The 22230-nt window shown below is 39.8% G+C and overlaps 44 non-coding genes across 44 annotated transcripts; all 44 read left to right on the top strand.

Moving 5' to 3' along the window:
* Nucleotides 1-760: 760 nt before the first annotated feature.
* Nucleotides 761-832, top strand: trnat-cgu (transfer RNA threonine (anticodon CGU)). The gene has a single exon. It is a non-coding gene; the product is annotated as a tRNA-Thr (tRNA).
* A 662-nt stretch (nt 833-1494) lies between these two features.
* Nucleotides 1495-1566, top strand: trnat-cgu (transfer RNA threonine (anticodon CGU)). The gene has a single exon. It is a non-coding gene; the product is annotated as a tRNA-Thr (tRNA).
* Nucleotides 1567-2098: 532 nt separating this feature from the next.
* Nucleotides 2099-2170, top strand: trnat-ugu (transfer RNA threonine (anticodon UGU)). The gene has a single exon. It is a non-coding gene; the product is annotated as a tRNA-Thr (tRNA).
* Nucleotides 2171-2678: 508 nt separating this feature from the next.
* Nucleotides 2679-2750, top strand: trnat-ugu (transfer RNA threonine (anticodon UGU)). The gene has a single exon. It is a non-coding gene; the product is annotated as a tRNA-Thr (tRNA).
* A 390-nt stretch (nt 2751-3140) lies between these two features.
* trnat-cgu (transfer RNA threonine (anticodon CGU)) lies at nt 3141-3212 on the top strand. Its single transcript has one exon. It is a non-coding gene; the product is annotated as a tRNA-Thr (tRNA).
* A 381-nt stretch (nt 3213-3593) lies between these two features.
* Nucleotides 3594-3665, top strand: trnat-ugu (transfer RNA threonine (anticodon UGU)). Its single transcript has one exon. It is a non-coding gene; the product is annotated as a tRNA-Thr (tRNA).
* A 396-nt stretch (nt 3666-4061) lies between these two features.
* trnat-cgu (transfer RNA threonine (anticodon CGU)) lies at nt 4062-4133 on the top strand. Its single transcript has one exon. It is a non-coding gene; the product is annotated as a tRNA-Thr (tRNA).
* Nucleotides 4134-4513: 380 nt separating this feature from the next.
* Nucleotides 4514-4585, top strand: trnat-ugu (transfer RNA threonine (anticodon UGU)). Its single transcript has one exon. It is a non-coding gene; the product is annotated as a tRNA-Thr (tRNA).
* Nucleotides 4586-4981: 396 nt separating this feature from the next.
* Nucleotides 4982-5053, top strand: trnat-cgu (transfer RNA threonine (anticodon CGU)). The gene has a single exon. It is a non-coding gene; the product is annotated as a tRNA-Thr (tRNA).
* Nucleotides 5054-5430: 377 nt separating this feature from the next.
* On the top strand, nt 5431-5502 carry trnat-ugu (transfer RNA threonine (anticodon UGU)). Its single transcript has one exon. It is a non-coding gene; the product is annotated as a tRNA-Thr (tRNA).
* Nucleotides 5503-5898: 396 nt separating this feature from the next.
* trnat-cgu (transfer RNA threonine (anticodon CGU)) lies at nt 5899-5970 on the top strand. Its single transcript has one exon. It is a non-coding gene; the product is annotated as a tRNA-Thr (tRNA).
* A 381-nt stretch (nt 5971-6351) lies between these two features.
* trnat-ugu (transfer RNA threonine (anticodon UGU)) lies at nt 6352-6423 on the top strand. Its single transcript has one exon. It is a non-coding gene; the product is annotated as a tRNA-Thr (tRNA).
* Nucleotides 6424-6819: 396 nt separating this feature from the next.
* trnat-cgu (transfer RNA threonine (anticodon CGU)) lies at nt 6820-6891 on the top strand. The gene has a single exon. It is a non-coding gene; the product is annotated as a tRNA-Thr (tRNA).
* Nucleotides 6892-7269: 378 nt separating this feature from the next.
* Nucleotides 7270-7341, top strand: trnat-ugu (transfer RNA threonine (anticodon UGU)). The gene has a single exon. It is a non-coding gene; the product is annotated as a tRNA-Thr (tRNA).
* Nucleotides 7342-7737: 396 nt separating this feature from the next.
* On the top strand, nt 7738-7809 carry trnat-cgu (transfer RNA threonine (anticodon CGU)). Its single transcript has one exon. It is a non-coding gene; the product is annotated as a tRNA-Thr (tRNA).
* A 378-nt stretch (nt 7810-8187) lies between these two features.
* trnat-ugu (transfer RNA threonine (anticodon UGU)) lies at nt 8188-8259 on the top strand. Its single transcript has one exon. It is a non-coding gene; the product is annotated as a tRNA-Thr (tRNA).
* A 396-nt stretch (nt 8260-8655) lies between these two features.
* trnat-cgu (transfer RNA threonine (anticodon CGU)) lies at nt 8656-8727 on the top strand. Its single transcript has one exon. It is a non-coding gene; the product is annotated as a tRNA-Thr (tRNA).
* A 380-nt stretch (nt 8728-9107) lies between these two features.
* Nucleotides 9108-9179, top strand: trnat-ugu (transfer RNA threonine (anticodon UGU)). Its single transcript has one exon. It is a non-coding gene; the product is annotated as a tRNA-Thr (tRNA).
* A 396-nt stretch (nt 9180-9575) lies between these two features.
* Nucleotides 9576-9647, top strand: trnat-cgu (transfer RNA threonine (anticodon CGU)). Its single transcript has one exon. It is a non-coding gene; the product is annotated as a tRNA-Thr (tRNA).
* A 374-nt stretch (nt 9648-10021) lies between these two features.
* Nucleotides 10022-10093, top strand: trnat-ugu (transfer RNA threonine (anticodon UGU)). The gene has a single exon. It is a non-coding gene; the product is annotated as a tRNA-Thr (tRNA).
* A 395-nt stretch (nt 10094-10488) lies between these two features.
* On the top strand, nt 10489-10560 carry trnat-cgu (transfer RNA threonine (anticodon CGU)). Its single transcript has one exon. It is a non-coding gene; the product is annotated as a tRNA-Thr (tRNA).
* Nucleotides 10561-10938: 378 nt separating this feature from the next.
* trnat-ugu (transfer RNA threonine (anticodon UGU)) lies at nt 10939-11010 on the top strand. The gene has a single exon. It is a non-coding gene; the product is annotated as a tRNA-Thr (tRNA).
* A 396-nt stretch (nt 11011-11406) lies between these two features.
* On the top strand, nt 11407-11478 carry trnat-cgu (transfer RNA threonine (anticodon CGU)). Its single transcript has one exon. It is a non-coding gene; the product is annotated as a tRNA-Thr (tRNA).
* A 551-nt stretch (nt 11479-12029) lies between these two features.
* trnat-cgu (transfer RNA threonine (anticodon CGU)) lies at nt 12030-12101 on the top strand. The gene has a single exon. It is a non-coding gene; the product is annotated as a tRNA-Thr (tRNA).
* Nucleotides 12102-12462: 361 nt separating this feature from the next.
* trnat-ugu (transfer RNA threonine (anticodon UGU)) lies at nt 12463-12534 on the top strand. The gene has a single exon. It is a non-coding gene; the product is annotated as a tRNA-Thr (tRNA).
* Nucleotides 12535-12930: 396 nt separating this feature from the next.
* Nucleotides 12931-13002, top strand: trnat-cgu (transfer RNA threonine (anticodon CGU)). The gene has a single exon. It is a non-coding gene; the product is annotated as a tRNA-Thr (tRNA).
* A 381-nt stretch (nt 13003-13383) lies between these two features.
* On the top strand, nt 13384-13455 carry trnat-ugu (transfer RNA threonine (anticodon UGU)). Its single transcript has one exon. It is a non-coding gene; the product is annotated as a tRNA-Thr (tRNA).
* Nucleotides 13456-13851: 396 nt separating this feature from the next.
* Nucleotides 13852-13923, top strand: trnat-cgu (transfer RNA threonine (anticodon CGU)). The gene has a single exon. It is a non-coding gene; the product is annotated as a tRNA-Thr (tRNA).
* Nucleotides 13924-14473: 550 nt separating this feature from the next.
* On the top strand, nt 14474-14545 carry trnat-cgu (transfer RNA threonine (anticodon CGU)). The gene has a single exon. It is a non-coding gene; the product is annotated as a tRNA-Thr (tRNA).
* Nucleotides 14546-14906: 361 nt separating this feature from the next.
* On the top strand, nt 14907-14978 carry trnat-ugu (transfer RNA threonine (anticodon UGU)). The gene has a single exon. It is a non-coding gene; the product is annotated as a tRNA-Thr (tRNA).
* A 396-nt stretch (nt 14979-15374) lies between these two features.
* trnat-cgu (transfer RNA threonine (anticodon CGU)) lies at nt 15375-15446 on the top strand. The gene has a single exon. It is a non-coding gene; the product is annotated as a tRNA-Thr (tRNA).
* A 378-nt stretch (nt 15447-15824) lies between these two features.
* On the top strand, nt 15825-15896 carry trnat-ugu (transfer RNA threonine (anticodon UGU)). Its single transcript has one exon. It is a non-coding gene; the product is annotated as a tRNA-Thr (tRNA).
* A 396-nt stretch (nt 15897-16292) lies between these two features.
* On the top strand, nt 16293-16364 carry trnat-cgu (transfer RNA threonine (anticodon CGU)). The gene has a single exon. It is a non-coding gene; the product is annotated as a tRNA-Thr (tRNA).
* Nucleotides 16365-16745: 381 nt separating this feature from the next.
* Nucleotides 16746-16817, top strand: trnat-ugu (transfer RNA threonine (anticodon UGU)). The gene has a single exon. It is a non-coding gene; the product is annotated as a tRNA-Thr (tRNA).
* A 396-nt stretch (nt 16818-17213) lies between these two features.
* trnat-cgu (transfer RNA threonine (anticodon CGU)) lies at nt 17214-17285 on the top strand. The gene has a single exon. It is a non-coding gene; the product is annotated as a tRNA-Thr (tRNA).
* Nucleotides 17286-17669: 384 nt separating this feature from the next.
* Nucleotides 17670-17741, top strand: trnat-ugu (transfer RNA threonine (anticodon UGU)). The gene has a single exon. It is a non-coding gene; the product is annotated as a tRNA-Thr (tRNA).
* A 395-nt stretch (nt 17742-18136) lies between these two features.
* On the top strand, nt 18137-18208 carry trnat-cgu (transfer RNA threonine (anticodon CGU)). Its single transcript has one exon. It is a non-coding gene; the product is annotated as a tRNA-Thr (tRNA).
* Nucleotides 18209-18585: 377 nt separating this feature from the next.
* trnat-ugu (transfer RNA threonine (anticodon UGU)) lies at nt 18586-18657 on the top strand. The gene has a single exon. It is a non-coding gene; the product is annotated as a tRNA-Thr (tRNA).
* A 396-nt stretch (nt 18658-19053) lies between these two features.
* Nucleotides 19054-19125, top strand: trnat-cgu (transfer RNA threonine (anticodon CGU)). Its single transcript has one exon. It is a non-coding gene; the product is annotated as a tRNA-Thr (tRNA).
* Nucleotides 19126-19676: 551 nt separating this feature from the next.
* On the top strand, nt 19677-19748 carry trnat-cgu (transfer RNA threonine (anticodon CGU)). Its single transcript has one exon. It is a non-coding gene; the product is annotated as a tRNA-Thr (tRNA).
* An 828-nt stretch (nt 19749-20576) lies between these two features.
* Nucleotides 20577-20648, top strand: trnat-cgu (transfer RNA threonine (anticodon CGU)). Its single transcript has one exon. It is a non-coding gene; the product is annotated as a tRNA-Thr (tRNA).
* A 378-nt stretch (nt 20649-21026) lies between these two features.
* On the top strand, nt 21027-21098 carry trnat-ugu (transfer RNA threonine (anticodon UGU)). Its single transcript has one exon. It is a non-coding gene; the product is annotated as a tRNA-Thr (tRNA).
* Nucleotides 21099-21493: 395 nt separating this feature from the next.
* Nucleotides 21494-21565, top strand: trnat-cgu (transfer RNA threonine (anticodon CGU)). The gene has a single exon. It is a non-coding gene; the product is annotated as a tRNA-Thr (tRNA).
* Nucleotides 21566-21946: 381 nt separating this feature from the next.
* trnat-ugu (transfer RNA threonine (anticodon UGU)) lies at nt 21947-22018 on the top strand. Its single transcript has one exon. It is a non-coding gene; the product is annotated as a tRNA-Thr (tRNA).
* Nucleotides 22019-22230: the final 212 nt, after the last annotated feature.

A 22230-nucleotide genomic window follows, 5' to 3' on the forward strand; every position in this document is an offset into this window, starting at 1 on the left:
TGACAGAGTTTCACAAGATTAAAAACTGCCCAAACTCCTCACTTGTTAGGATTGTTAGTCTGATTGTTAGCCCTGAATACCACCTGGATAACTGATAAACACTGTTGTTTCCATGTTGTGTTTGATCATCAGCAAGACAATTAAGGTCAGTTAGAATGTGACAAACTGCAAATTCAATATCTTTTTTTAATGTATAATGTTTATCCTACAGTATTTTTTCATCCCTCAATATCTGTAACATGTACAACATTCAGTGCCTGCTAAGGATAAATGAAAGATTAATTACAAACTTATCCTTTGAAAGAACTACTGTCATATTTTCATTAAATAGATATCAATACTCACAAACCTCTATAGATGAGTCTTGAGAAAGAGTTCATCTTTACATGATTGTATTTTTGTGTGACTCTTTTAGCATTTCAACGTTTGTACTCCAAAAGAGTATTTTGAATGTTACGTCGTCAGAGAATGCCACATATCTCTAAAGATTATCAGTTTTATTTTATATTCATTTTTCTTTTCAATTTTACAGTAGGCAGCCTTCAGTAGGCTAAATAAACAACATTCACATCAAACAAAGGGGTTTAAAACCTTAAAACCTTGTTATCTCACAACATCAAAAATATTATTTTTGGAAAAATTGGATTGCTTGGATCAGCTTTAAATTAGCAGATTTTGAAAATGTAAGTAAGTAAGTAACTAAAATAAACCCCAAAGCCCTGTGTCATTATATGACCTAATTGAAACATAGGAATGAGAAGGCGTGGTGGCCAAGTGGTAAGGCGTTGGTCTCGTAAACCAAAGATCATGGGTTCAATTCCCATCCATGCCTACATTATGGGAGTGAGTGTTTCTCCTGACAACACTTATTGAACTTGCACTTTGATAGCTTCGACATTAATCTTAGTTTGGTTCTAAGAATTTGAGCACTGCACAAATAACAATTTGAATGTATGAACAATATGCAAATACTATATACAACAGTTGTTGCGTTTGGTACTCCTTAGTGTAGCCATTAATAATAAGCTCATAATAAATTTTGAGTACCGGTAGTGTGGTATTTATACACGGCTGCTGGCGAATTGTGTAATCTAAAGAGAAAAGAGACCGATTAGATAATTAAAGAGATAGTCAACCCTGGTCACAACCTGAAGTAGGATGTTTTATATTTAGAAGATTTTAACCAGCTATTTGCTAAATCTCAGCTCAATACCTGAGATCTTCCCAATAACTTAAATAAAAGGAGCTGCTTCACTCTATGTATTTGCTATAGATTAAATAGTTTAACACACGTTATACCTCACCCCTTAGCATCAAGTCACCATCAGTTAGTTTTACCAGAAGAGTGTGTTTTAAATAAAGTGTTTGTTGGATCATGACACGCCATCGAAAACCTGCCCTGCACACACAGAATGAATGTAGAACTAAGTGAAACTAATCAAATCCCACAGCCCTGAGTCAATCTTTAGGCTATTTAAAGTTAGGTGTCTTAAGAGCGTGGTGGCCAAGTGGTAAGGCGTTGGTCTCGTAAACCGAAGATCGTGGGTTCAATTCCCATCCATGCCTACAATAGGAAAGTTATTTGGGATTCACCCTCTTGACACTCATGATAGCTTTGCTCAAGCCAAAGATTAGAGAGTTTGATTCTCTTCTATTCCTATCAATATTATAAAGTTCTTTGAGCATAAAAACTTGTAGGAAAAATAAGCAAATTCTATAAACAACAGTTGTTATATTTGGTACTTAGTGTAGCTGTCTAATCTGTCTCTTTTTTCTTTAGATGACACAATAAGCTCATAAAACATTTTGAGTTTTTTTTCAAGTTATTTGAGTACTGTAGATGGCAAACTCTTAGACCATTAAATGCAGATTGTTCCTTTGAAATACATTTTGAGCACCAGTACTGTGGCATTACTACACGATTGCCAGTGAATTGTGTCATCTATAGAGAAAAGAGACAGATTAGATAAATAGACAGATATTCAACCCGGGTCACGACCTGGTGACCATAAAAATAACATACTTAGGAGGAGAATGTGGAGCGTTGTTTTATTTCCCCTGTATTGACGTCAGACCTTATTGCTCTTTGAAGTATGAGGGCGTGGTGGCCAAGTGGTAAGGCGTTGGTCTTGTAAACCAAAAATCATGGGTTCAATTCCCATCCATGCCTACAATACAAGAGTTTTTTGTTATCCACAATGATAAGACGACCTTGCACTTTGATTGGTTCAATATGTTCAATACGTTTTATTTCCCTTTTATCCATTTATCAAAGTCAGATCTCATTATAGATAGAGGTGTGAGGTTCTCGTAAACCAAAAACCATGGGTTCAATCCCCATCCATGCCTACAATATAAGAGTTCTTTGTGATCTGTTATGAGAAGACACATTCATAACAGTGATTGGACAACTGTGCACTTTCATTCTTCATTATGAAGTCACTGTATAAAAACCTTTCCTCAAACCAAACATCTTGGTTTAAGTCCCATCCATACTCCACACTATATCTTTGAGCACTGAGAAAAGAGAAGGATTAGATAATTAGATAGATATTCAATCCGGGTCACGACCTGGTGACCATACATAATAATAACCTACTTTGGAGGAGAATGTGGAGCGTTGTTGTATTTCCCCCGTATCGACGTGTGACTGACCTCATTAAAGGGAGATCTCTGAGGGCGTGGTGGCCAAGTGGTAAGGCGTTGGTCTTGTAAACCAAAAATCATGGGTTCAATTCCCATCCATGCCTACAATGTGAGAGTTCTTTGTTATCCATAACAATGTTAAGACTACCTTGCACTTTGATTGCTTCAATATGAAGCGAGTGCTGTTCTCAAACCAAAGAGCATGTGTTCGAGAACCTTTATACAACCATTGTTGCGTCTGGTAAAATAAGATAATCCTTTATTAGTCCCGCAGCGGGGAAATTTAAGGTACTCCTTAAAGCAGCCATTAAATTGTGATCATTCCTTTGAAATACATTTTGAGCACCGGTACCGTAGCATTAATACATGATTCTATAGAGAAAAGAGACGGATTAGATAATTAGATGGATATTCAACCCGGGTCACAACCTGGTGACCATAAAAATAACATACTTCCCTCGTATGTAAGACCCCATTGAATCTTGAGCTGTATGGGCGTGGTGGCCAAGTGGTAAGGCGTTGGTCTCGTAAACCAAAGATCATGGGTTCAATTCCCATCCATGCCTTGAATGTTAGAGTTCTTTGTTATCCAAAATGATAAGACTACCTTGCACTTTAATTGCTTCAATATGAAGCCAATGCATTGCTCAAACCAAAGATCATGGGTTCGAGGCCCTTTCTACAACCATTGTTCCGTCTGGTAATCCTTAGAGCAGCCATTCAATTCAGATTATTCCATTAAAATGACTTTTGAGCACCGGTACCGTGGCATTAATACATGATTCTATCGAGAAAAGAGACGGATTAGATAATTGGATTGATATTCAACCCGGGTCATAACCTTGTGACCATACATATAATAACCTACTTTGGAGGAGAATGTGGAGCGTTGTTGTATTTCCCCCGTATCGACGTGTGACTGACCTCATTAAAGGGAGATCTCTGAGGGCGTGGTGGCCAAGTGGTAAGGCGTTGGTCTTGTAAACCAAAAATCATGGGTTCAATTCCCATCCATGCCTACAATGTGAGAGTTCTTTGTTATCCACACCCATAACAATGTTAAGACTACCTTGCACTTTGATTGCTTCAATATGAAGCGAGTGCTGTTCTCAAACCAAAGAGCATGTGTTCGAGAACCTTTATACAACCATTGTTGCGTCTGGTAAAATAAGATAATCCTTTATTAGTCCCGCAGCGGGGAAATTTAAGGTACTCCTTAAAGCAGCCATTAAATTGTGATCATTCCTTTGAAATACATTTTGAGCACTGGTACTGTAGCATTAATACATGATTCTATAGAGAAAAGAGACGGATTAGATAATTAGATGGATATTCAACCCGGGTCACAACCTGGTGACCATAAAAATAACATACTTCCCTCGTATGTAAGACCCCATTGAATCTTGAGTTGTATGGGCGTGGTGGCCAAGTGGTAAGGCGTTGGTCTCGTAAACCAAAGATCATGGGTTCAATTCCCATCCATGCCTTGAATGTTAGAGTTCTTTGTTATCCAAAATGATAAGACTACCTTGCACTTTAATTGCTTCAATATGAAGCCAATGCATTGCTCAAACCAAAGATCATGGGTTCGAGGCCCTTTCTACAACCATTGTTCCGTCTGGTAATCCTTAGAGCAGCCATTCAATTCAGATTATTCCATTAAAATGACTTTTGAGCACCGGTACCGTGGCATTAATACATGATTCTACGAGAAAAGAGAAGGATTAGATAATTAGATAGATATTCAATCCGGGTCACGACCTGGTGACCATACATATAATAACCTACTTTGGAGGAGAATGTGGAGTGTTTTTGTATTTCCCCCGTATCGACGTGTGACTGACCTCATTAAAGGGAGATCTCTGAGGGCGTGGTGGCCAAGTGGTAAGGCGTTGGTCTTGTAAACCAAAAATCATGGGTTCAATTCCCATCCATGCCTACAATGTGAGAGTTCTTTGTTATCCACACCCATAACAATGTTAAGACTACCTTGCACTTTGATTGCTTCAATATGAAGCGAGTGCTGTTCTCAAACCAAAGAGCATGTGTTCGAGAACCTTTATACAACCATTGTTGCGTCTGGTAAAATAAGATAATCCTTTATTAGTCCCGCAGCGGGGAAATTTAAGGTACTCCTTAAAGCAGCCATTAAATTGTGATCATTCCTTTGAAATACATTTTGAGCACTGGTACTGTAGCATTAATACATGATTCTATAGAGAAAAGAGACGGATTAGATAATTAGATGGATATTCAACCCGGGTCACAACCTGGTGACCATAAAAATAACATACTTCCCTCGTATGTAAGACCCCATTGAATCTTGAGTTGTATGGGCGTGGTGGCCAAGTGGTAAGGCGTTGGTCTCGTAAACCAAAGATCATGGGTTCAATTCCCATCCATGCCTTGAATGTTAGAGTTCTTTGTTATCCAAATGATAAGACTACCTTCCACTTTAATTGCTTCAATATGAAGCCAATGCATTGCTCAAACCAAAGATCATGGGTTCGAGGCCCTTTCTACAACCATTGTTCCGTCTGGTAATCCTTAGAGCAGCCATTCAATTCAGATTATTCCATTAAAATAACTTTTGAGCACCGGTACCGTGGCATTAATACATGATTCTACATAGAAAAGAGAAGGATTAGATAATTAGATAGATATTCAATCCGGGTCACGACCTGGTGACCATACAAATAACCTACTTTGGAGGAGAATGTGGAGTGTTTTTGTATTTCCCCCGTATCGACGTGTGACTGACCTCATTAGAGGGAGTTCTCTGAGGGCGTGGTGGCCAAGTGGTAAGGCGTTGGTCTTGTAAACCAAAAATCATGGGTTCAATTCCCATCCATGCCTACAATGTGAGAGTTCTTTGTTATCCACACCCATAACAATGTTAAGACTACCTTGCACTTTGATTGCTTCAATATGAAGCGAGTGCTGTTCTCAAACCAAAGAGCATGTGTTCGAGAACCTTTATACAACCATTGTTGCGTCTGGTAAAATAAGATAATCCTTTATTAGTCCCGCAGCGGGGAAATTTAAGGTACTCCTTAAAGCAGCCATTAAATTGTGATCATTCCTTTGAAATACATTTTGAGCACTGGTACTGTAGCATTAATACATGATTCTATAGAGAAAAGAGACGGATTAGATAATTAGATGGATATTCAACCCGGGTCACAACCTGGTGACCATAAAAATAACATACTTCCCTCGTATGTAAGACCCCATTGAATCTTGAGTTGTATGGGCGTGGTGGCCAAGTGGTAAGGCGTTGGTCTCGTAAACCAAAGATCATGGGTTCAATTCCCATCCATGCCTTGAATGTTAGAGTTCTTTGTTATCCAAAATGATAAGACTACCTTGCACTTTAATTGCTTCAATATGAAGCCAATGCATTGCTCAAACCAAAGATCATGGGTTCGAGGCCCTTTCTACAACCATTGTTCCGTCTGGTAATCCTTAGAGCAGCCATTCAATTCAGATTATTCCATTAAAATAACTTTTGAGCACCGGTACCGTGGCATTAATACATGATTCTATCGAGAAAAGAGACGGATTAGATAATTAGATAGATATTCAATCCGGGTCACGACCTGGTGACCATACATATAATAACCTACTTTGGAGGAGAATGTGGAGCGTTGTTGTATTTCCCCCGTATCGACGTGTGACTGACCTCATTAAAGGGAGATCTCTGAGGGCGTGGTGGCCAAGTGGTAAGGCGTTGGTCTTGTAAACCAAAAATCATGGGTTCAATTCCCATCCATGCCTACAATGTGAGAGTTCTTTGTTATCCACACCCATAACAATGTTAAGACTACCTTGCACTTTGATTGCTTCAATATGAAGCGAGTGCTGTTCTCAAACCAAAGAGCATGTGTTCGAGAACCTTTATACAACCATTGTTGCGTCTGGTAAAATAAGATAATCCTTTATTAGTCCCGCAGCGGGGAAATTTAAGGTACTCCTTAAAGCAGCCATTAAATTGTGATCATTCCTTTGAAATACATTTTGAGCACTGGTACTGTAGCATTAATACATGATTCTATAGAGAAAAGAGACGGATTAGATAATTAGATGGATATTCAACCCGGGTCACAACCTGGTGACCATAAAAATAACATACTTCCCTCGTATGTAAGACCCCATTAAATCTTGAGTTGTATGGGCGTGGTGGCCAAGTGGTAAGGCGTTGGTCTCGTAAACCAAAGATCATGGGTTCAATTCCCATCCATGCCTTGAATGCTAGAGTTCTTTGTTATCCACAATGATAAGACTACCTTGCACTTTAATTGCTTCAATATGAAGCCAATGCATTGCTCAAACCAAAGATCATGGGTTCGAGGCCCTTTCTACAACCATTGTTCCGTCTGGTAATCCTTAGAGCAGCCATTCAATTCAGATTATTCCATTAAAATAACTTTTGAGCACCGGTACCGTGGCATTAATACATGATTCTACATAGAAAAGAGAAGGATTAGATAATTAGATAGATATTCAATCCGGGTCACGACCTGGTGACCATACAAATAACCTACTTTGGAGGAGAATGTGGAGTGTTTTTGTATTTCCCCCGTATCGACGTGTGACTGACCTCATTAGAGAGAGATCTCCGAGGGCGTGGTGGCCAAGTGGTAAGGCGTTGGTCTTGTAAACCAAAAATCATGGGTTCAATTCCCATCCATGCCTACAATGTGAGAGTTCTTTGTTATCCACACCCATAACAATGTTAAGACTACCTTGCACTTTGATTGCTTCAATATGAAGCGAGTGCTGTTCTCAAACCAAAGAGCATGTGTTCGAGAACCTTTATACAACCATTGTTGCGTCTGGTAAAATAAGATAATCCTTTATTAGTCCCGCAGCGGGGAAATTTAAGGTACTCCTTAAAGCAGCCATTAAATTGTGATCATTCCTTTGAAATACATTTTGAGCACTGGTACTGTAGCATTAATACATGATTCTATAGAGAAAAGAGACGGATTAGATAATTAGATGGATATTCAACCCGGGTCACAACCTGGTGACCATAAAAATAACATACTTCCCTCGTATGTAAGACCCCATTGAATCTTGAGTTGTATGGGCGTGGTGGCCAAGTGGTAAGGCGTTGGTCTCGTAAACCAAAGATCATGGGTTCAATTCCCATCCATGCCTTGAATGTTAGAGTTCTTTGTTATCCAAAATGATAAGACTACCTTCCACTTTAATTGCTTCAATATGAAGCCAATGCATTGCTCAAACCAAAGATCATGGGTTCGAGGCCCTTTCTACAACCATTGTTCCGTCTGGTAATCCTTAGAGCAGCCATTCAATTCAGATTATTCCATTAAAATAACTTTTGAGCACCGGTACCGTGGCATTAATACATGATTCTACATAGAAAAGAGAAGGATTAGATAATTAGATAGATATTCAATCCGGGTCACGACCTGGTGACCATACAAATAACCTACTTTGGAGGAGAATGTGGAGTGTTTTTGTATTTCCCCCGTATCGACGTGTGACTGACCTCATTAGAGGGAGTTCTCTGAGGGCGTGGTGGCCAAGTGGTAAGGCGTTGGTCTTGTAAACCAAAAATCATGGGTTCAATTCCCATCCATGCCTACAATGTGAGAGTTCTTTGTTATCCACACCCATAACAATGTTAAGACTACCTTGCACTTTGATTGCTTCAATATGAAGCGAGTGCTGTTCTCAAACCAAAGAGCATGTGTTCGAGAACCTTTATACAACCATTGTTGCGTCTGGTAAAATAAGATAATCCTTTATTAGTCCCGCAGCGGGGAAATTTAAGGTACTCCTTAAAGCAGCCATTAAATTGTGATCATTCCTTTGAAATACATTTTGAGCACTGGTACTGTAGCATTAATACATGATTCTATAGAGAAAAGAGACGGATTAGATAATTAGATGGATATTCAACCCGGGTCACAACCTGGTGACCATAAAAATAACATACTTCCCTCGTATGTAAGACCCCATTGAATCTTGAGTTGTATGGGCGTGGTGGCCAAGTGGTAAGGCGTTGGTCTCGTAAACCAAAGATCATGGGTTCAATTCCCATCCATGCCTTGAATGTTAGAGTTCTTTGTTATCCACAATGATAAGACTACCTTGCACTTTAATTGCTTCAATATGAAGCCAATGCATTGCTCAAACCAAAGATCATGGGTTCGAGGCCCTTTCTACAACCATTGTTCCGTCTGGTAATCCTTAGAGCAGCCATTCAATTCAGATTATTCCATTAAAATAACTTTTGAGCACCGGTACCGTGGCATTAATACATGATTCTATCGAGAAAAGAGAGGATTAGATAATTAGATAGATATTCAATCCGGGTCACGACCTGGTGACCATACATATAATAACCTACTTTGGAGGAGAATGTGGAGTGTTTTTGTATTTCCCCCGTATCGACGTGTGACTGACCTCATTAAAGGGAGATCTCTGAGGGCGTGGTGGCCAAGTGGTAAGGCGTTGGTCTTGTAAACCAAAAATCATGGGTTCAATTCCCATCCATGCCTACAATGTGAGAGTTCTTTGTTATCCACACCCATAACAATGTTAAGACTACCTTGCACTTTGATTGCTTCAATATGAAGCGAGTGCTGTTCTCAAACCAAAGAGCATGTGTTCGAGAACCTTTATACAACCATTGTTGCGTCTGGTAAAATAAGATAATCCTTTATTAGTCCCGCAGCGGGGAAATTTAAGGTACTCCTTAAAGCAGCCATTAAATTGTGATCATTCCTTTGAAATACATTTTGAGCACTGGTACTGTAGCATTAATACATGATTCTATAGAGAAAAGAGACGGATTAGATAATTAGATGGATATTCAACCCGGGTCACAACCTGGTGACCATAAAAATAACATACTTCCCTTGTATGTAAGACCCCATTGAATCTTGAGTTGTATGGGCGTGGTGGCCAAGTGGTAAGGCGTTGGTCTCGTAAACCAAAGATCATGGGTTCAATTCCCATCCATGCCTTGAATGTTAGAGTTCTTTGTTATACAAAATGATAAGACTACCTTGCACTTTAATTGCTTCAATATGAAGCCAATGCATTGCTCAAACCAAAGATCATGGGTTCGAGGCCCTTTCTACAACCATTGTTCCGTCTGGTAATCCTTAGAGCAGCCATTCAATTCAGATTATTCCATTAAAATAACTTTTGAGCACCGGTACCGTGGCATTAATACATGATTCTATCGAGAAAAGAGAAGGATTAGATAATTAGATAGATATTCAATCCGGGTCACGACCTGGTGACCATACAAATAACCTACTTTGGAGGAGAATGTGGAGCGTTTTGTATTTCCCCCGTGACGTGTGACTGACCTCATTAAAGGGAGATCTCTGAGGGCGTGGTGGCCAAGTGGTAAGGCGTTGGTCTTGTAAACCAAAAATCATGGGTTCAATTCCCATCCATGCCTACAATGTGAGAGTTCTTTGTTATCCACACCCATAACAATGTTAAGACTACCTTGCACTTTGATTGCTTCAATATGAAGCGAGTGCTGTTCTCAAACCAAAGAGCATGTGTTCGAGAACCTTTATACAACCATTGTTGCGTCTGGTAAAATAAGATAATCCTTTATTAGTCCCGCAGCGGGGAAATTTAAGGTACTCCTTAAAGCAGCCATTAAATTGTGATCATTCCTTTGAAATACATTTTGAGCACTGGTACTGTAGCATTAATACATGATTCTATAGAGAAAAGAGACGGATTAGATAATTAGATGGATATTCAACCCGGGTCACAACCTGGTGACCATAAAAATAACATACTTCCCTCATATGTAAGACCCCATTGAATCTTGAGTTTATGGGCGTGGTGGCCAAGTGGTAAGGCGTTGGTCTCGTAAACCAAAGATCATGGGTTCAATTCCCATCCATGCCTTGAATGTTAGAGTTCTTTGTTATCCACAATGATAAGACTACCTTGCACTTTAATTGCTTCAATATGAAGCCAATGCATTGCTCAAACCAAAGATCATGGGTTCGAGGCCCTTTCTACAACCATTGTTCCGTCTGGTAATCCTTAGAGCAGCCATTCAATTCAGATTATTCCATTAAAATAACTTTTGAGCACCGGTACCGTGGCATTAATACATGATTCTACATAGAAAAGAGAAGGATTAGATAATTAGATAGATATTCAATCCGGGTCACGACCTGGTGACCATACAAATAACCTACTTTGGAGGAGAATGTGGAGTGTTTTTGTATTTCCCCCGTATCGACGTGTGACTGACCTCATTAGAGGGAGTTCTCTGAGGGCGTGGTGGCCAAGTGGTAAGGCGTTGGTCTTGTAAACCAAAAATCATGGGTTCAATTCCCATCCATGCCTACAATGTGAGAGTTCTTTGTTATCCACACCCATAACAATGTTAAGACTACCTTGCACTTTGATTGCTTCAATATGAAGCGAGTGCTGTTCTCAAACCAAAGAGCATGTGTTCGAGAACCTTTATACAACCATTGTTGCGTCTGGTAAAATAAGATAATCCTTTATTAGTCCCGCAGCGGGGAAATTTAAGGTACTCCTTAAAGCAGCCATTAAATTGTGATCATTCCTTTGAAATACATTTTGAGCACTGGTACTGTAGCATTAATACATGATTCTATAGAGAAAAGAGACGGATTAGATAATTAGATGGATATTCAACCCGGGTCACAACCTGGTGACCATAAAAATAACATACTTCCCTCGTATGTAAGACCCCATTGAATCTTGAATTGTATGGGCGTGGTGGCCAAGTGGCAAGGCGTTGGTCTCGTAAACCAAAGATCATGGGTTCAATTCCCATCCATGCCTTGAATGTTAGAGTTCTTTGTTATACAAAATGATAAGACTACCTTGCACTTTAATTGCTTCAATATGAAGCCAATGCATTGCTCAAACCAAAGATCATGGGTTCGAGGCCCTTTCTACAACCATTGTTCCGTCTGGTAATCCTTAGAGCAGCCATTCAATTCAGATTATTCCATTAAAATGACTTTTGAGCACCGGTACCGTGGCATTAATACATGATTCTATCGAGAAAAGAGACGGATTAGATAATTGGATTGATATTCAACCCGGGTCATAACCTTGTGACCATACAAATAACATACTTAGGAGGAGAAGGTGGTTGATTCCTTCAATATGAAACCAATGCTTTGCTCAAACCAAACTTCATGGGTTTGAGATCCTATTCTATAAGAAATTCAAGTTATTTGAGCACTGTAGATGACAAGATCTACACATAACAACCATGGTATTATAATTTGAGTGCATGAAAAATATGCAAATGCTTTGTATTTGCATGTTATATTTCCTTTTATCCGTTCATCAAAGTCAGACCTCATTATAGATAGAGGTGTGAGGGCGTGGTGGCCAAGTGGTAAGGCGTTGGTCTCGTAAACCAAAAATCATGGGTTCAATTCCCATCCATGCCTACAAAATAAGAGGTCCTTCTTATCCACACTCATAACAATGATAAGACTACCTTGCACTTTGATTGGTTCAATATGAAGCCAATGCGTTGCTCAAACCAAACCTTTCTGTTCCAGTCTGGTAATCCTTAGAGCCGCCGTTAATGCAGATAAGTCCTTTGAAATATATTTTGAGCACCGGTAACGTGGCATTAATACATGATTCTACATAGAAAAGAGAAGGATTAGATAATTAGATAGATATTCAATCCGGGTCACGACCTGGTGACCATACAAATAACCTACTTTGGAGGAGAATGTGGAGTGTTTTTGTATTTCCCCCGTATCGACGTGTGACTGACCTCATTAGAGGGAGTTCTCTGAGGGCGTGGTGGCCAAGTGGTAAGGCGTTGGTCTTGTAAACCAAAAATCATGGGTTCAATTCCCATCCATGCCTACAATGTGAGAGTTCTTTGTTATCCACACCCATAACAATGTTAAGACTACCTTGCACTTTGATTGCTTCAATATGAAGCGAGTGCTGTTCTCAAACCAAAGAGCATGTGTTCGAGAACCTTTATACAACCATTGTTGCGTCTGGTAAAATAAGATAATCCTTTATTAGTCCCGCAGCGGGGAAATTTAAGGTACTCCTTAAAGCAGCCATTAAATTGTGATCATTCCTTTGAAATACATTTTGAGCACTGGTACTGTAGCATTAATACATGATTCTATAGAGAAAAGAGACGGATTAGATAATTAGATGGATATTCAACCCGGGTCACAACCTGGTGACCATAAAAATAACATACTTCCCTCGTATGTAAGACCCCATTGAATCTTGAGTTGTATGGGCGTGGTGGCCAAGTGGTAAGGCGTTGGTCTCGTAAACCAAAGATCATGGGTTCAATTCCCATCCATGCCTTGAATGTTAGAGTTCTTTGTTATCCACAATGATAAGACTACCTTGCACTTTAATTGCTTCAATATGAAGCCAATGCATTGCTCAAACCAAAGATCATGGGTTCGAGGCCCTTTCTACAACCATTGTTCCGTCTGGTAATCCTTAGAGCAGCCATTCAATTCAGATTATTCCATTAAAATAACTTTTGAGCACCGGTACCGTGGCATTAATACATGATTCTATCGAGAAAAGAGAAGGATTAGATAATTAGATAGATATTCAATCCGGGTCACGACCTGGTGACCATACATATAATAACCTACTTTGGAGGAGAATGTGGAGTGTTTTTGTATTTCCCCCGTATCGACGTGTGACTGACCTCATTAAAGGGAGATCTCTGAGGGCGTGGTGGCCAAGTGGTAAGGCGTTGGTCTTGTAAACCAAAAATCATGGGTTCAATTCCCATCCATGCCTACAATGTGAGAGTTCTTTGTTATCCACACCCATAACAATGTTAAGACTACCTTGCACTTTGATTGCTTCAATATGAAGCGAGTGCTGTTCTCAAACCAAAGAGCATGTGTTCGAGAACCTTTATACAACCATTGTTGCGTCTGGTAAAATAAGATAATCCTTTATTAGTCCCGCAGCGGGGAAATTTAAGGTACTCCTTAAAGCAGCCATTAAATTGTGATCATTCCTTTGAAATACATTTTGAGCACTGGTACTGTAGCATTAATACATGATTCTATAGAGAAAAGAGACGGATTAGATAATTAGATGGATATTCAACCCGGGTCACAACCTGGTGACCATAAAAATAACATACTTCCCTCGTATGTAAGACCCCATTGAATCTTGAATTGTATGGGCGTGGTGGCCAAGTGGCAAGGCGTTGGTCTCGTAAACCAAAGATCATGGGTTCAATTCCCATCCATGCCTTGAATGTTAGAGTTCTTTGTTATACAAAATGATAAGACTACCTTGCACTTTAATTGCTTCAATATGAAGCCAATGCATTGCTCAAACCAAAGATCATGGGTTCGAGGCCCTTTCTACAACCATTGTTCCGTCTGGTAATCCTTAGAGCAGCCATTCAATTCAGATTATTCCATTAAAATGACTTTTGAGCACCGGTACCGTGGCATTAATACATGATTCTATCGAAAAGAGACGGATTAGATAATTGGATTGATATTCAACCCGGGTCATAACCTTGTGACCATACAAATAACATACTTAGGAGGAGAAGGTGGTTGATTCCTTCAATATGAAACCAATGCTTTGCTCAAACCAAACTTCATGGGTTTGAGATCCTATTCTATAAGAAATTCAAGTTATTTGAGCACTGTAGATGACAAGATCTACACATAACAACCATGGTATTATAATTTGAGTGCATGAAAAATATGCAAATGCTTTGTATTTGCATGTTATATTTCCCTTTTATCCGTTCATCAAAGTCAGACCTCATTATAGATAGAGGTGTGAGGGCGTGGTGGCCAAGTGGTAAGGCGTTGGTCTCGTAAACCAAAAATCATGGGTTCAATTCCCATCCATGCCTACAAAATAAGAGGTCCTTCTTATCCACACTCATAACAATGATAAGACTACCTTGCACTTTGATTGGTTCAATATGAAGCCAATGCGTTGCTCAAACCAAACCTTTCTGTTCCAGTCTGGTAATCCTTAGAGCCGCCGTTAATGCAGATAAGTCCTTTGAAATATATTTTGAGCACCGGTAACGTGGCATTAATACATGATTCTACATAGAAAAGAGAAGGATTAGATAATTAGATAGATATTCAATCCGGGTCACGACCTGGTGACCATACAAATAACCTACTTTGGAGGAGAATGTGGAGTGTTTTTGTATTTCCCCCGTATCGACGTGTGACTGACCTCATTAGAGGGAGTTCTCTGAGGGCGTGGTGGCCAAGTGGTAAGGCGTTGGTCTTGTAAACCAAAAATCATGGGTTCAATTCCCATCCATGCCTACAATGTGAGAGTTCTTTGTTATCCACACCCATAACAATGTTAAGACTACCTTGCACTTTGATTGCTTCAATATGAAGCGAGTGCTGTTCTCAAACCAAAGAGCATGTGTTCGAGAACCTTTATACAACCATTGTTGCGTCTGGTAAAATAAGATAATCCTTTATTAGTCCCGCAGCGGGGAAATTTAAGGTACTCCTTAAAGCAGCCATTAAATTGTGATCATTCCTTTGAAATACATTTTGAGCACTGGTACTGTAGCATTAATACATGATTCTATAGAGAAAAGAGACGGATTAGATAATTAGATGGATATTCAACCCGGGTCACAACCTGGTGACCATAAAAATAACATACTTCCCTCGTATGTAAGACCCCATTGAATCTTGAATTGTATGGGCGTGGTGGCCAAGTGGTAAGGCGTTGGTCTCGTAAACCAAAGATCATGGGTTCAATTCCCATCCATGCCTTGAATGTTAGAGTTCTTTGTTATCCACAATGATAAGACTACCTTGCACTTTAATTGCTTCAATATGAAGCCAATGCATTGCTCAAACCAAAGATCATGGGTTCGAGGCCCTTTCTACAACCATTGTTCCGTCTGGTAATCCTTAGAGCAGCCATTCAATTCAGATTATTCCATTAAAATAACTTTTGAGCACCGGTACCGTGGCATTAATACATGATTCTACATAGAAAAGAGAAGGATTAGATAATTAGATAGATATTCAATCCGGGTCACGACCTGGTGACCATACATAATAACCTACTTTGGAGGAGAATGTGGAGTGTTTTGTATTTCCCCCGTATCGACGTGTGACTGACCTCATTAAAGGGAGATCTCTGAGGGCGTGGTGGCCAAGTGGTAAGGCGTTGGTCTTGTAAACCAAAAATCATGGGTTCAATTCCCATCCATGCCTACAATGTGAGAGTTCTTTGTTATCCACACCCATAACAATGTTAAGACTACCTTGCACTTTGATTGCTTCAATATGAAGCGAGTGCTGTTCTCAAACCAAAGAGCATGTGTTCGAGAACCTTTATACAACCATTGTTGCGTCTGGTAAAATAAGATAATCCTTTATTAGTCCCGCAGCGGGGAAATTTAAGGTACTCCTTAAAGCAGCCATTAAATTGTGATCATTCCTTTGAAATACATTTTGAGCACTGGTACTGTAGCATTAATACATGATTCTATAGAGAAAAGAGACGGATTAGATAATTAGATGGATATTCAACCCGGGTCACAACCTGGTGACCATAAAAATAACATACTTCCCTCATATGTAAGACCCCATTGAATCTTGAATTGTATGGGCGTGGTGGCCAAGTGGCAAGGCGTTGGTCTCGTAAACCAAAGATCATGGGTTCAATTCCCATCCATGCCTTGAATGTTAGAGTTCTTTGTTATACAAAATGATAAGACTACCTTGCACTTTAATTGCTTCAATATGAAGCCAATGCATTGCTCAAACCAAAGATCATGGGTTCGAGGCCCTTTCTACAACCATTGTTCCGTCTGGTAATCCTTAGAGCAGCCATTCAATTCAGATTATTCCATTAAAATAACTTTTGAGCACCGGTACCGTGGCATTAATACATGATTCTACATAGAAAAGAGAAGGATTAGATAATTAGATAGATATTCAATCCGGGTCACGACCTGGTGACCATACATATAATAACCTACTTTGGAGGAGAATGTGGAGCGTTGTTGTATTTCCCCCGTATCGACGTGTGACTGACCTCATTAAAGGGAGATCTCTGAGGGCGTGGTGGCCAAGTGGTAAGGCGTTGGTCTTGTAAACCAAAAATCATGGGTTCAATTCCCATCCATGCCTACAATGTGAGAGTTCTTTGTTATCCACACCCATAACAATGTTAAGACTACCTTGCACTTTGATTGCTTCAATATGAAGCGAGTGCTGTTCTCAAACCAAAGAGCATGTGTTCGAGAACCTTTATACAACCATTGTTGCGTCTGGTAAAATAAGATAATCCTTTATTAGTCCCGCAGCGGGGAAATTTAAGGTACTCCTTAAAGCAGCCATTAAATTGTGATCATTCCTTTGAAATACATTTTGAGCACTGGTACTGTAGCATTAATACATGATTCTATAGAGAAAAGAGACGGATTAGATAATTAGATGGATATTCAACCCGGGTCACAACCTGGTGACCATAAAAATAACATACTTCCCTCGTATGTAAGACCCCATTGAATCTTGAATTGTATGGGCGTGGTGGCCAAGTGGCAAGGCGTTGGTCTCGTAAACCAAAGATCATGGGTTCAATTCCCATCCATGCCTTGAATGTTAGAGTTCTTTGTTATACAAAATGATAAGACTACCTTTGCACTTTAATTGCTTCAATATGAAGCCAATGCATTGCTCAAACCAAAGATCATGGGTTCGAGGCCCTTTCTACAACCATTGTTCCGTCTGGTAATCCTTAGAGCAGCCATTCAATTCAGATTATTCCATTAAAATAACTTTTGAGCACCGGTACCGTGGCATTAATACATGATTCTACATCGAGAAAAGAGAAGGATTAGATAATTAGATAGATATTCAATCCGGGTCACGACCTGGTGACCATACATATAATAACCTACTTTGGAGGAGAATGTGGAGTGTTTTTGTATTTCCCCCGTATCGACGTGTGACTGACCTCATTAAAGGGAGATCTCTGAGGGCGTGGTGGCCAAGTGGTAAGGCGTTGGTCTTGTAAACCAAAAATCATGGGTTCAATTCCCATCCATGCCTACAATGTGAGAGTTCTTTGTTATCCACACCCATAACAATGTTAAGACTACCTTGCACTTTGATTGCTTCAATATGAAGCGAGTGCTGTTCTCAAACCAAAGAGCATGTGTTCGAGAACCTTTATACAACCATTGTTGCGTCTGGTAAAATAAGATAATCCTTTATTAGTCCCGCAGCGGGAAATTTAAGGTACTCCTTAAAGCAGCCATTAAATTGTGATCATTCCTTTGAAATACATTTTGAGCACTGGTACTGTAGCATTAATACATGATTCTATAGAGAAAAGAGACGGATTAGATAATTAGATGGATATTCAACCCGGGTCACAACCTGGTGACCATAAAAATAACATACTTCCCTCGTATGTAAGACCCCATTGAATCTTGAGTTGTATGGGCGTGGTGGCCAAGTGGTAAGGCGTTGGTCTCGTAAACCAAAGATCATGGGTTCAATTCCCATCCATGCCTTGAATGCTAGAGTTCTTTGTTATCCACAATGATAAGACTACCTTCCACTTTAATTGCTTCAATATGAAGCCAATGCATTGCTCAAACCAAAGATCATGGGTTCGAGGCCCTTTCTACAACCATTGTTCCGTCTGGTAATCCTTAGAGCAGCCATTCAATTCAGATTATTCCATTAAAATAACTTTTGAGCACCGGTACCGTGGCATTAATACATGATTCTACATAGAAAAGAGAAGGATTAGATAATTAGATAGATATTCAATCCGGGTCACGACCTGGTGACCATACAAATAACCTACTTTGGAGGAGAATGTGGAGTGTTTTTGTATTTCCCCCGTATCGACGTGTGACTGACCTCATTAAGGGAGATCTCTGAGGGCGTGGTGGCCAAGTGGTAAGGCGTTGGTCTTGTAAACCAAAAATCATGGGTTCAATTCCCATCCATGCCTACAATGTGAGAGTTCTTTGTTATCCACACCCATAACAATGTTAAGACTACCTTGCACTTTGATTGCTTCAATATGAAGCGAGTGCTGTTCTCAAACCAAAGAGCATGTGTTCGAGAACCTTTATACAACCATTGTTGCGTCTGGTAAAATAAGATAATCCTTTATTAGTCCCGCAGCGGGGAAATTTAAGGTACTCCTTAAAGCAGCCATTAAATTGTGATCATTCCTTTGAAATACATTTTGAGCACTGGTACTGTAGCATTAATACATGATTCTATAGAGAAAAGAGACGGATTAGATAATTAGATGGATATTCAACCCGGGTCACAACCTGGTGACCATAAAAATAACATACTTCCCTCGTATGTAAGACCCCATTGAATCTTGAATTGTATGGGCGTGGTGGCCAAGTGGCAAGGCGTTGGTCTCGTAAACCAAAGATCATGGGTTCAATTCCCATCCATGCCTTGAATGTTAGAGTTCTTTGTTATACAAAATGATAAGACTACCTTGCACTTTAATTGCTTCAATATGAAGCCAATGCATTGCTCAAACCAAAGATCATGGGTTCGAGGCCCTTTCTACAACCATTGTTCCGTCTGGTAATCCTTAGAGCAGCCATTCAATTCAGATTATTCCATTAAAATGACTTTTGAGCACCGGTACCGTGGCATTAATACATGATTCTATCGAGAAAAGAGACGGATTAGATAATTGGATTGATATTCAACCCGGGTCATAACCTTGTGACCATACAAATAACATACTTAGGAGGAGAAGGTGGTTGATTCCTTCAATATGAAACCAATGCTTTGCTCAAACCAAACTTCATGGGTTTGAGATCCTATTCTATAAGAAATTCAAGTTATTTGAGCACTGTAGATGACAAGATCTACACATAACAACCATGGTATTATAATTTGAGTGCATGAAAAATATGCAAATGCTTTGTATTTGCATGTTATATTTCCCTTTTATCCGTTCATCAAAGTCAGACCTCATTATAGATAGAGTGTGAGGGCGTGGTGGCCAAGTGGTAAGGCGTTGGTCTCGTAAACCAAAAATCATGGGTTCAATTCCCATCCATGCCTACAAAATAAGAGGTCCTTCTTATCCACACTCATAACAATGATAAGACTACCTTGCACTTTGATTGGTTCAATATGAAGCCAATGCGTTGCTCAAACCAAACCTTTCTGTTCCAGTCTGGTAATCCTTAGAGCCGCCGTTAATGCAGATAAGTCCTTTGAAATATATTTTGAGCACCGGTAACGTGGCATTAATACATGATTCTACATAGAAAAGAGAAGGATTAGATAATTAGATAGATATTCAATCCGGGTCACGACCTGGTGACCATACAAATAACCTACTTTGGAGGAGAATGTGGAGTGTTTTTGTATTTCCCCCGTATCGACGTGTGACTGACCTCATTAGAGGGAGTTCTCTGAGGGCGTGGTGGCCAAGTGGTAAGGCGTTGGTCTTTAAACCAAAAATCATGGGTTCAATTCCCATCCATGCCTACAATGTGAGAGTTCTTTGTTATCCACACCCATAACAATGTTAAGACTACCTTGCACTTTGATTGCTTCAATATGAAGCGAGTGCTGTTCTCAAACCAAAGAGCATGTGTTCGAGAACCTTTATACAACCATTGTTGCGTCTGGTAAAATAAGATAATCCTTTATTAGTCCCGCAGCGGGGAAATTTAAGGTACTCCTTAAAGCAGCCATTAAATTGTGATCATTCCTTTGAAATACATTTTGAGCACTGGTACTGTAGCATTAATACATGATTCTATAGAGAAAAGAGACGGATTAGATAATTAGATGGATATTCAACCCGGGTCACAACCTGGTGACCATAAAAATAACATACTTCCCTCGTATGTAAGACCCCATTGAATCTTGAGTTGTATGGGCGTGGTGGCCAAGTGGCAAGGCGTTGGTCTCGTAAACCAAAGATCATGGGTTCAATTCCCATCCATGCCTTGAATGTTAGAGTTCTTTGTTATCCACAATGATAAGACTACCTTGCACTTTAATTGCTTCAATATGAAGCCAATGCATTGCTCAAACCAAAGATCATGGGTTCGAGGCCCTTTCTACAACCATTGTTCCGTCTGGTAATCCTTAGAGCAGCCATTCAATTCAGATTATTCCATTAAAATAACTTTTGAGCACCGGTACCGTGGCATTAATACATGATTCTATCGAGAAAAGAGAAGGATTAGATAATTAGATAGATATTCAATCCGGGTCACGACCTGGTGACCATACAAATAACCTACTTTGGAGGAGAATGTGGAGTGTTGTTGTATTTCCCCCGTATCGACGTGTGACTGACCTCATTAAAGGGAGATCTCTGAGGGCGTGGTGGCCAAGTGGTAAGGCGTTGGTCTTGTAAACCAAAAATCATGGGTTCAATTCCCATCCATGCCTACAATGTGAGAGTTCTTTGTTATCCACACCCATAACAATGTTAAGACTACCTTGCACTTTGATTGCTTCAATATGAAGCGAGTGCTGTTCTCAAACCAAAGAGCATGTGTTCGAGAACCTTTATACAACCATTGTTGCGTCTGGTAAAATAAGATAATCCTTTATTAGTCCGCAGCGGGGAAATTTAAGGTACTCCTTAAGGCAGCCATTAAATTGTGATCATTCCTTTGAAATACATTTTGAGCACTGGTACTGTAGCATTAATACATGATTCTATAGAGAAAAGAGACGGATTAGATAATTAGATGGATATTCAACCCGGGTCACAACCTGGTGACCATAAAAATAACATACTTCCCTCGTATGTAAGACCCCATTGAATCTTGAATTGTATGGGCGTGGTGGCCAAGTGGTAAGGCGTTGGTCTCGTAAACCAAAGATCATGGGTTCAATTCCCATCCATGCCTTGAATGTTAGAGTTCTTTGTTATCCACAATGATAAGACTACCTTGCACTTTAATTGCTTCAATATGAAGCCAATGCATTGCTCAAACCAAAGATCATGGGTTCGAGGCCCTTTATACAACCATTGTTCCGTCTGGTAATCCTTAGAGCAGCCATTCAATTCAGATTATTCCATTAAAATAACTTTTGAGCACCGGTACCGTGGCATTAATACATGATTCTACATAGAAAAGAGAAGGATTAGATAATTAGATAGATATTCAATCCGGGTCACGACCTGGTGACCATACATATAATAACCTACTTTGGAGGAGAATGTGGAGCGTTGTTGTATTTCCCCCGTATCGACGTGTGACTGACCTCATTAAAGGGAGATCTCTGAGGGCGTGGTGGCCAAGTGGTAAGGCGTTGGTCTTGTAAACCAAAAATCATGGGTTCAATTCCCATCCATGCCTACAATGTGAGAGTTCTTTGTTATCCACACCCATAACAATGTTAAGACTACCTTGCACTTTGATTGCTTCAATATGAAGCGAGTGCTGTTCTCAAACCAAAGAGCATGTGTTCGAGAACCTTTATACAACCATTGTTGCGTCTGGTAAAATAAGATAATCCTTTATTAGTCCCGCAGCGGGAAATTTAAGGTACTCCTTAAAGCAGCCATTAA

Source organism: Anoplopoma fimbria, chromosome 17 (genome assembly GCF_027596085.1).
Source record: "Anoplopoma fimbria isolate UVic2021 breed Golden Eagle Sablefish chromosome 17, Afim_UVic_2022, whole genome shotgun sequence".
Lineage (NCBI taxonomy): Eukaryota > Metazoa > Chordata > Actinopteri > Perciformes > Anoplopomatidae > Anoplopoma > Anoplopoma fimbria.